The 10,565-nt window shown below is 45.2% G+C and overlaps 2 long non-coding RNA genes across 2 annotated transcripts; both read right to left on the reverse strand.

The window, feature by feature from the left end:
- Window positions 3,536–4,996, reverse strand: LOC109710871. Its single transcript, XR_002216466.1, has 4 exons — window positions 4,959–4,996; window positions 4,794–4,861; window positions 4,612–4,677; window positions 3,536–3,574 (listed from the first exon to the last, which is right to left on the reverse strand). It is a non-coding gene; the product is annotated as an uncharacterized LOC109710871 (long non-coding RNA).
- LOC109710872 lies at window positions 4,990–5,623 on the reverse strand. Its single transcript, XR_002216467.1, has 3 exons — window positions 5,356–5,623; window positions 5,114–5,210; window positions 4,990–5,028 (listed from the first exon to the last, which is right to left on the reverse strand). It is a non-coding gene; the product is annotated as an uncharacterized LOC109710872 (long non-coding RNA).

Raw genomic sequence — 10,565 nt, forward strand, 5'->3', positions numbered from 1 at the left:
TAACGGAGTTCGCTCCAGGGCCATGCTTGATACAGGTGCTACGCATTCATTCATCAGTAGGTCATTTGCACGCATGCATGACATAGAACTACAAGAGAGTAAAAGCACTTGGAGAGTATCGGGCCCCGGACATGATTTTCTAGTCCGGATGGAGTGTTCGTCTTGTCCAGTGCGGTTGGGCGATTGGATAATGCCCATCCGTATGTTGATGTTCAAGAAGTTGAAGGACTTCAACGTCATTCTAGGAATGGATTGGCTCTCGAACTACTATGCAACCATTCACTGTAGAAGTAAAGTGATCACATTTCGCGAGCCGGGCCAAGAAGAGTTTGTTTATTGGGCCTGTAGAAGCTCACGCTTCGCTGCTATGGTGTCAGCGACGAGGGTGAGGAAGTTGATTAACAGCGGTTGTACGGCCTATTTGGCGACCGTTGTGGAAGTCGAGAGGACGACCCCGACGCTTGAAGAGCTGTCCGTGGTTCGGGAATTTCCAGATGTATTTCCCGCAGAGTTACCGGGAATGCCACCAGACCGGAAGATCGAGTTCGTCATAGACTTGGTTCCAGGAACCGCGCCTATCTCGAAGGCTCCATATCGGATGGCGCCGGCAGAATTAAAGGAGTTGCGGGCTCAATTGATAGATCTCCTTGATAAGGGATTTATACGGCCAAGTGTATCGCCGTGGGGAGCCCCGGTCCTATTCGTGCGAAAGAAGGATGGATCGTTTCGACTCTGCGTAGACTATCGCGAGTTGAACAAAGTCACGATCAAGAATAAGTACCCGTTGCCTAGGATCGATGATTTATTTGATCAGTTGCAAGGATCTCAGGTTTATTCAAAGATTGATTTACAGTCCGGTTATCATCAACTCAAGATCAAGCCGGAAGACGTTCAAAAGACCGCGTTTCGTACGCGGTATGGACATTATGAATTCACGGTCATGCCGTTTGGGCTCACTAACGCCCCGGCAGCGTTCATGGATTTAATGAACCGTGTCTTCAAGGAGTACTTGGACCGATTTGTCGTGGTCTTCATAGACGGCATCTTGGTCTATTCTCGTAGCGACGAGGAACATGCCGAGCATTTGAGAATCGTGCTTCAAGTCCTTCGGGAGGAGAAGCTATATGCTAAGTTTAAGAAATGCGACTTTTGGCTCTGAGAGATTGCATTTCTTGGGCATGTCATTTCCGAGGGAGGAGTATCTGTCGACCGGAGGAAAGTGGAGGCGATCAAGGATTGGGCTCGCCCGACTAACGTCACAGAAGTTCGAAGCTTCGTGTGTTTAGCGGGTTAATATAGACGGTTCGTGGAGGGATTCTCGAAGATCGTGAGTCCACTTACCTGTCTGACTCGGAAAGGCACCAAGTTCATTTGGAGTAACGAGTGCGACCGGAGTTTTCAAGGGTTGAAGGATAGATTAACTTCGACTCCGGTGCTCGCCTTACCAGTGCAAGTGAAGACTTCGTGGTGTATAGCGACGCGTCACAATCGGGTTTAGGGTGTGTTCTGATGCAGGGCGGGAAGGTGATCGCTTATGCATCCCGTCAGCTAAAGAGCTATGAGAAGAATTACCCTGTCCACGACTTAGGCCGCGGTAGTGTTTGCTCTTAAGCTGTGGAGGCACTACTTGTATGGCGCGCGTTGCGAGATATACACGGACCACAAAAGTCTGAAGTATCTGTTTACACAAAAGGAGCTCAATATGCGACAGCGGCGGTGGTTGGAATTGCTCAAGGATTTTGATGTGACAATCCTATACCACCTTGGAAAAGCAAATGTGGTGGCCGACGCACTTAGCAGGAAGTCAGTGAAAAATCTTGCTATGTTGATCACACATCAGGAGCCACTGTGGAGAGAGATGGAGCGATTAGATCTTGAGGTGGTAGCTCCGGAAATCCCGACTAGGCTTACGGCTCTTGTTGTCTAACCGATCTTGTTGGAGTAAATTAAGAGTTTGCAATCTACGGACCCCAATCTCCAAAAGGTGCGGCGAGACATTGAGAGTGGACACAATGGTGATTTCAGTGCAGATACTGAGGGTGCGCTTCAGTTTCGAAACCGATGGTGCGTACCGGAAAACGAGGAGGTCCGGAAGTTGATCTTACAAGAAGCACATCGGATTCCTTATAGTATTCACCCGGGCGGCACCAAGATGTACCGTGATCTGAAGATGCAGTACTGGTGGCCGGGCATGAAAGCGGATATTGGGCGCTACGTAGCGCAGTGCCTTGTATGCCAGCAAGTGAAGGCTGAGCGGCGATTTCCAGCGGAAAAGCTCCAAAGTTTACCTATTCCCGTTTGGAAATGGGAGAATATCGCGATGGACTTCGTAGTCGGATTGCCCCGTTCGACGGGTGGCCACGACGCGATCTGGGTGATTGTGGATCATATGACTAAGTCGGCACATTTTTTATCGATTCACACCACCTGGTTGGGTGACAAGTTGGCGCGGTATACTTGGATGAAGTTGTGAGGTTGCACGGGGTTCCGAAGTCGATCGTGTCAGATCGAGACCCCCGTTTTACTTCGCACTTTTGGAAAAGCCTGCAAGAAGCACTTGGCACACGACTTGATTTCAGCACCGCGTTTCATCCTCAAACGGATGGGCAGTAAGAGAGGACTATACAGATTCTGGAGGATATGTTGCGGGCGTGTGTCATTGACTACAAGGGTAGTTGGGCAAACCATTTGAGGATGGCCAAGTTCGCCTACAACAACAGTTACCAAGCTAGCATTGGGATGGCACCGTTCGAGGTCCTATATGGGCGGAAGAGCCGATCCCCTATATGTTGGAGCGATGTAGGTGAGCATGTGGCATTGGGCCCAGACGTATTGCGGGAGGCGGAAGAGAAGGTCCGTCTCGCTCGTGAGAGGCTACTTACGGCACAGTCGAGGCAAAAGAGCTATTCTGACAAACGCCGTAGAGACTTGAAATTCACGGTAGGTGACCGCATTTTCTTGAAGGTTTCGCCAATGAGAGGTGTGAAACGCTTCGGAGTGCGGGGAAAGCTAAGTCCCCGATATATTGGGCCTTTCGAAGTGTTGGAACGGGTTGGAGCGGTAGCGTACCGACTTGCATTACCGCCGAAGCTTGCAGGGGTACATGATGTATTCCACGTTTCTAACCTTCATAAGTATGTCCACGATCCCGAGCATGTCCTGTTGTCACGCCCAGGTACCAGCGGAAGCATATCCGGTACGTGCACAGACCCGCCATACGCCTGCAGTGTATAAGGCGTCTACAAGAAAGCAAGGCGATAGGAGAAAAACATAGAAAAATCCTATCCCGATATCGGAGCAAAGTATAAGTTCCCAATACTGTCAATAAAAGAACAAGAGGGTCCAACTCAAAATATAAGTACGAAAGAAAGTACTAAAACTATAACATCTGGATCCAATACTCATATACATCATAAACAACACAAAACATCTGTACAATGGTAGTCTCTCTATACACAGGACATCACCCTCAGCCGTAGCCCGAGTAGCAAGGTGATCGACTAGCACGCTCCTAGCAATGTCTAGCTAGACGCGACTCCCTTGCCACGATCCCTAGCCTCTCCTGTAGATGGCTCTGTAAAAACAACAATAAAAAGGGCGTGGGAACTATTAACAATAGTTCCCAGTGGGTAAGCCGCCAGCCTCGGCGAATTACACCACTAGGCTCATGATGTACTAAATGAAAATAAAAGCAGTAATTTGCATGATATATTTCCAATGTTAACAATTAATGGACATGTAAGCAACATGTAACAATGATTTCTGCAGTAATGAATCAGCTGAGTAATAGAAGCATAGCAACTACTATAAACACGAACATAAACATGGATGTGTAAGTAAATACTGTCCACTATACTGATGAGCATTCATTACTGTCCTTTGTCATTTAGTACTCTCGTTTCATTTATCAGGACTTACTCAAGGTAGTCCAGCTTGCGCTGCGCCTAATGGCCCCGTGGTAGTATACACTCCCCACGGTAATCCACTTCGGCACCCAATCCCGCACGGGCGAGCAATTGTCGCGTAGGCCAACTCCGGAGTGCCGGCTTGTAGGGAGCGACCCTCACAAGCATGTGCGAATGAGCACAATGGCAGCAAGCAATTTCAAAGTCCAATATGTCTCAATCATCATTTTCCAACTTGCAATGTTCTCGCTCTCGATCCTTTGATCGGAATTCTCAACATGATAAATATTAGTAGTAACTAGTATCCACTAGATTAATAAACATGCAAGAATAATGCTAAATTTACATATGGCATTAGGAACTTTCTACTATCATGGCATTGCCATTATAGTCATAAAACATATTCTTGTTCTCGACTTTATAATCAATAAAGTTACAAGCATATCATTGTTCTCTACTTTCTAGGAACATAGCAACTCGTACTAGAATGTCATTCAACTGCGTTTAACATGAACATAAATACTTTATGCATGTGTGTGTCCACTCTACTTCATAGAGGTTCTATTTTAATTATATCAAAGGTTATGATGATATGTACCAAACCCTTTATTAATCGCATAATCATAAAAATGCGCTACTAAACCGATTCTATAGTTACATATAGAACATAGGGGAGCTTCACTTGCTCTGATTAGGTCAAACCCACCTAGTACTAGGCTCCAAATCAGTCCACAAGAGTCCCAAAATTTAGCTCAATCAAGCCTCAGCCCTACTGAAAAATAATGCATCAAAACCGTATCAAATATATATCCGAAATGTCCAATTTCGGTACACTTGTACTTAATACGAAGTAGTAACTTAAATCCCTATTTTGGGCCAATTTAATACCTCAAGTTAAGCCTCTAATTGCTCTCCAATGCCAATTGAAGGTGATCCCAAGGTCGGTAGCACTCTCGCTGCGGACAACCACTAAACGACATCAATATGCTTAGATATAAGCTAGTATAGGCGAATTCTTACTAAATCAGTTTTAGAACTGAAGTTCCTGCTTACCTCAGGTTAAAACACCTTTTAGACCAGTCCCCAAGGTCACCAAATAAGCTCAAATTAATTCGGAAACCTGCTGCGAAGAAGCAATCTCAAACTGCGTCAATTACCCGATTAAACTTCATATAGTCCTAAAATTATGTCATTAATCGACTAATTACCTTTGTCCAGCTTTGAAGCAACTTATCCCTGGTCCAAGGTAGTTAAATTACAGCTAATTAACTCCTCTCAAGTTGCTGAAATCCTCCTCGGGCTCAGCTGGGAGCAATAAAACCGAAACACGCCAAAATCGGATACTAAACCATAAACTAGAGGGTGATTGAGCTAAAACCCTCTCTAAAGCTTCCTTTCAGCAACTCCCAGCAATAAACATGAAAACACTGTTAAAAACACTTCACTTTACCTCTTAAAAGCTGACCCCAAGTCCACCCAACCAGCAAGCGTCGAGCGGGACGCGAAATCGGTGCAAAACGGCGCCTTTTACTCGTAGAGAGAGAGAACCCTAGAGAGAGAAAATGGAGAAGATGAAAGAGGCTTGCCCTGAGCTCCAGCAACCATCCCTCAGCTTCTGGAGTCGTGCTGGGGTGTTGGGGATAAGTATGGGAGGTGAAAATACCAAAATAGCCCTGCTGCCACGCAACTGCAGCTGCTGCTGCTTGCTGTACCGGTACAGGGTGATGGCTGTACCGGTACACAATGCAGGAAATGCTGAATTTTGCCTGTTCAATGCACTTTCTTGCTTCTAGCTTTTCAATCATCCTCTAACTTGTCTAAAAATTTGTCAAAACCTTTTAGGACATGTAGGATAGTTCCACATTCCATTCCACACACTCGAACTCCGCAATTTGCAAAAGTTCAGTGTATTACACCTGTATTACGAACCGCCTATGAAGAGTTCCCGGCGATGATCATTGCTCGAGAAGTGCGGAAATTGACAAACCGCGAGATTCCCTACGTGAAGATTCGTTGGACCGGTCACGACGATCGTGAGGCCACATGGGAACTCGAGGAAGCGATGAAAGTGCATTATCCTCATCTCTTCGAAGAAATGCGTTGACGTATGAGTTAATTAAGTTATTGAATTCGTTTCAAGGACGAAACTTTTTTTTGGAGGGGAGGATGTAAGGTACAAAACTTCTTAAATTATGAAGTTACGGTAGGATGTAATATGCTGAATTTTTTAATAAAAGAAAATAAATATAAATAAAAATAGTGTGAGATACTATTTTTATTGGACTTATAGACATAAAATATAAGTCTGGAATGACCCGTGCTGAATTCGGAGCGAGAACAGAATATTTAGAATTTTCTGTGTGAAACGGGGCAGATAAATTAGCAGAAAATGTATAGTGTCAGAAAATTATGAAAACTGGAGGATAAGTCAGAATTATTTTTATGAGGCTAGATTTAAAGTTTCATATCATTCTGACACCCAGAAGGTGGAAAATAAAATCCGACAGTTATCTGATAAAGATTACAGTTCGGTACAGCTTTCGGTAACCAAACGGGATCGAAACTGAAAGATTAAAATTTCTTTCGTTAAGTTAAGCAAAACCGAACATGACTGTCAAATTTGAGCTCAAACGGATATTCAGAGAGCTCCGGCGAAAGATATCAGATTTCGAACTGCCTGAAGTGAATAGTGTATGCTACTATTGGGGTATTGACTATAAGTAGAGGCTTCTAGTGACTTGGCTTCTTCCTCACAGCCGAGCACCACCCCCACAAGCACACGTTCATGGTGGTAGTGAGAGAAATCCTCACTTTCTTTCTCTAAATAACTCTCTTATCTCTCTAGATCTTTCGCCCAAATTCGCCGTGTTGGCGGAGAACGAGCTTGCGAACGCGTTGGGAGCAACGGATCGAGCTTTCGTGCGCCCGTTGGAGCGGCGTGCTTCCCTCTCGGGGTTCACATTTTGGTAAACTTTTAGGATTTGGCTTAATCCTTAACCGTAAGTGTTCTAGTAGTCTCTAATCAGCATTCTTAGCATGTTGCTCCATTTAATTTGGATTATTTGGGGGTAATTGCATGTTAGGGCTCAAAAATGGGATTTTTCAATATGTGAGGGTGTGATCTAAATTGATCATGTATAAACCTAATTGCTAGGTTTTCTGACGCGTTGGCGAAGTCGGTTCGGCAATACGACGAGCGTACGCGAAGATATTAAAGAACGAAGCCGTTAAGGTACAGATTGCCGCAGCTTGCGGCGAAAGCTTCCAAAAATCACGAAATCGGAACCCTAGCCTCTTGGTAGCATTAAAAGGTGGGGGGTGTCATCCCGAAGCAACCGGGTTTCTTTTTATGTCTAAGTTAATCATGTTGATCATATTGCGCTATAGGAATAGTAGTTGTACATTTCCATTTCCTTGCATGCTTTCTTGGTGGCGTAGCGGGGTGAGCTTGACACGTGGACTAGGATAGCATGAGGATTGGGTCTTGTGACATAGAATCCTATAGCGGCATAAAGAGCCGAACTTGGACATAGCCTAGTAGAGTGGCATCGAACTAGTGTGGTAGAAGCACTATGACATGAACAGGTGACATGTAGAATAATTGAGACATTTACTACAATGACTAAACGAGTGGCATTGTGTCTAGTGTAGTAAACATGACATGGTTCTAGGGATGGTAGAGGTCCCAACATTGATTATATATCATGATTGTGCAGCAGAGGCACATTGACCCTAGTAGACAGGGTATCCTCTTGAGAGGATTGGATCATACTCACTAGTCTGTTTTCGCTTGTCGGTGGTCGCTCCACCGAGGCACGAGTCTTCGGAGTATCTCACAGGGTTGTCCCGCAGACGGTCTCGGTGTGCGAGTGCAGCTTCTCCTCACCTATGAGATTGAGAGTGAGTCGAGGGTTAACCTACGGGTTAACCAAGTAGATTGGGTAATAAACATGAGATGCATAGTAGACTTGCATTATTACCTCGAATAGACATAGTGTATGTGGTAGATTGCATTGCTATGTACCTTTATATACTCATGACATGATTCTAGCATGATAGTAGTTGTTACATGCATTATCATCATTGATGGCATGATAGAGTAGTTGCAGTTTATCTCTTTATATATCTATCTATCTCTCTATCTGTGCCAGCTTAGACCTAGTGGGAAAATCGGCGGCGTCGGCGGCCGAACCCACTGGGAACTATATTTATATAGTTCTTACCCCGTGTGGTTTTGGGGTACAGGTACACATAGAAGCGAGCCGAGCGAGGACCGCGGCAAGGGCATAGCGCCCTAAGTGAGCCTAGTTAGTAGCTTTCCATCATGCATTAGAGTACCCTCATGTACTAGATACCATGTATATTTTGGATAGATGTTGGAGAGTTATGATGTATTGGAAGAAAATATGTATTTATATTTTGGAAGATGAAAATGTAATCAACTGATGTAAATGTTGAATGGTTGTAATAGTTAGATTATCTCTCTTTATACACTTGTACATCCACTTGTGGTTCTTGCTCTTAGTTATAGTGCACTTGTGCGCATCGTATCGATCATGTATGTTATTTAAGCATTCCCTGGGCGCTTAACTGTACACGATCTTGTTGCTAGGCCTTGGGCGGACAGGAGAGGTGCTCTCCGTTCGGCGGTCCGTCCGGCGCGCCCAAACTGTGCCAAATTGGTAGTGGATTCGGGGCGGGGCGTGACAATAGTGGTAGCAGCTACTAGGATGCACATAGGTCGGACCTAGATAGGTCGACATTATAGGGTTGCAGATAACCCGTGAGATGTGGAAAGTGGATTCCGAAATATCAAGACTTGTGGTGACCTTGGTATCAACGCTAGGGCGTGTGCGACGATTTCGCCGCCAAGATTGATACCAAGGGGAACGGGTGAAGGCGTAGAGTTCACCACCCGTAGGCTTGAACCATTGTTGGGCGTGTGCGATAATTTCGCCGCCAGATGGTTAAGCCGGCTTGCGGATTATGCCGCCAGGATTGACTTGAGCCATTGCTCGGCGTGTGCGACGATTTCACCGCAAGATGGCTAAGTCAGTGAGCGCGGTGGGCTGTTGTAACACACTGGACTTTTGCAAATGGCAATGTTCGAGTGTTTGATCTGTGCTCCGAGTTTTTTCAGATATTCTGGAGGGTCGTCGACAGTGTTCCGACCTATGGCTCGTATTCCGAGATTTGTGGTTTAAAATTTTACACCAAAACCCAAAAAGTTGGATTATTGGTGTGTTTTCGGGTAGCCTTCAGCAGACTGTGTACCGGTACAGGTTTGATGGCTGTACCTGTAATGTACCGAAAATTTGAAAAATAAATATCGAACTTTAGTCAAATTGACCAAAGTGCGAGGATGGTACACTTCGGAAAGTCCGAAGGTGTTAAAATGATCAAAACTGCATTATGGGAGGTTTTCGGAAGCTAAAGACATCAAAAATCTGCCAACTGCAGTTTTTTAGCATCTGGGGATCGGTCCTTGCGGGGAGAGACCGTCCTCGAACCGCGTGCAAGTGAGAAAGCCGAAAAATCGGCTAAGTCACGCAAAACCAGCTCTCGGGACCGGTCCTGCGGGGAGAGACGCGTCCTCGAAGACCGGTCCCTCTGGGGCGAGAGACCGTTGCATACGCGCCGTAGCCTTGGCTGCCCGCGGGGAGAGCTCTTTGGGACGGTCCCAAGTCGGGGAGACGGTCCCCGAGCCTGAAATCTGCTCAGTTTAGAGCAGTTTAATAAGATAAAAGCTGTAGGACCCTAATTGCCAATTATGCAACCCATAGAGTGAATATAGGGGATATGAGATATTTCTCTCATTCTCACCCTCTCACACTCTCTATTCCTCTTTCTCTCTCTAAAAGACAGAAGGAGAAGAAGAAGACAAGAGAGAAGAAGAAAGGGAAAGAAAAGGAAAGGAAGTGGAGAAGAAGCCATTGGAGTGAAGCTATCTCCTCTTCTTCCCCTTTGGAGTTAAGCTTAGAGGTAAGCTTGAGTCCTAATCATGGTAGAACCCAAACTAAGGTTTGGATTAAGCTTAGAATTGGGTTTTATAGAACCTTGAGCCTATGAAGCTTTCTTTGCTTCTTATAGAGATCAAAACATGAGTGGTGTGTGTGTGATGATTAGAGGTAAGCTTCACCCTCTCATGGTAGAATCCAAACTAGGGTTTGGATTGAACTAGGATGGTTTTAGTGGACTTCCTAGAGTAGAATGAAGCTTCTTTGTCCCATGAGATCAAACCCAGGGTTTGATATATGTTATGAGCTAGCGGCACCCAATTGGGCTTTTGCTTGCAAGGGTTTCAAATGCAATTGACCTCTATAAAGCCTAATTGGGGGTTTTCGACGCATTGGTCGCGCTCGGATTAATGTTACGAAAGTTTTAAAAAGTTATAGGCAAAATGGCTAAGTTGCTTCGTTTTGCCGCAGTGTGAGAACGAGGAGTCTAAAAATTCCAAGAATCGTCGGAGCACCTTTGAGAACCTACGGAGGTGGTGTGTGCTATCCAATCTCGTTGAACTTCCTCTCTATGCTAATGGTGTCATTCATTGAGCATATGTTATATACATTGTTCCATGCATTGTAGGATAAATGTGATGAGAGTAATGTGATGTTGCATATTGTGAGTACAATTTGCCTAATGAGATGTCCCGCCCGAAGA

Source organism: Ananas comosus, linkage group 5, assembly GCF_001540865.1.
Source record: "Ananas comosus cultivar F153 linkage group 5, ASM154086v1, whole genome shotgun sequence".
NCBI lineage: Eukaryota > Viridiplantae > Streptophyta > Magnoliopsida > Poales > Bromeliaceae > Ananas > Ananas comosus.